Genomic DNA, 329 nt, shown 5'->3' with positions numbered 1-329 from the left:
CTGCAAGCGTGGGCGTGGGCCCCCATGGTGACTCTCTTCTCCTGCTCGCTCCCACACGGCTTGGCCCCAAGCAGCCCTGGTTGCCACTGCCCGCAGGCACCGTGCATGGTCCTGCAGGTCACGGTCACTGGCGCGGTCTCAGAGTTGCCAGTGGCTGTGCCAGGCTAAGCTTGCTGCACCCTGAGCTTGTGTCACAGCATGGCCCTGGACCCCTCTGCAGCAGGGGGCCAGCCTGCCCCGTGGCCCTTTGGGTCCGGTGTGCGGCCGGAGGCCGGCTGTGCCTGTGTCTCTCTGCCCACATGTGATGTCATTCCTCCAGGAACCACACC

General features: G+C 66.6%; 1 protein-coding gene across 1 annotated transcript in view; it reads left to right on the top strand.

The window, feature by feature from the left end:
- LOC104165693 (solute carrier family 12 member 5-like) overlaps positions 1 to 329 on the top strand; it is a gene marked incomplete at its 5' end in the record, with an annotated part of 3,264 nt that overhangs the window by 2,174 nt on the left and 761 nt on the right. The window lies entirely within an intron of this gene.

This window comes from Cariama cristata, unplaced genomic scaffold (genome assembly GCF_000690535.1).
Source record: "Cariama cristata isolate BGI_N322 unplaced genomic scaffold, ASM69053v1 scaffold36918, whole genome shotgun sequence".
In the NCBI taxonomy this organism is placed as follows: domain Eukaryota; kingdom Metazoa; phylum Chordata; class Aves; order Cariamiformes; family Cariamidae; genus Cariama; species Cariama cristata.
Note: the sequence above shows the minus strand (reverse complement) of the source record. Positions and strands in the feature narration are given on the sequence as shown.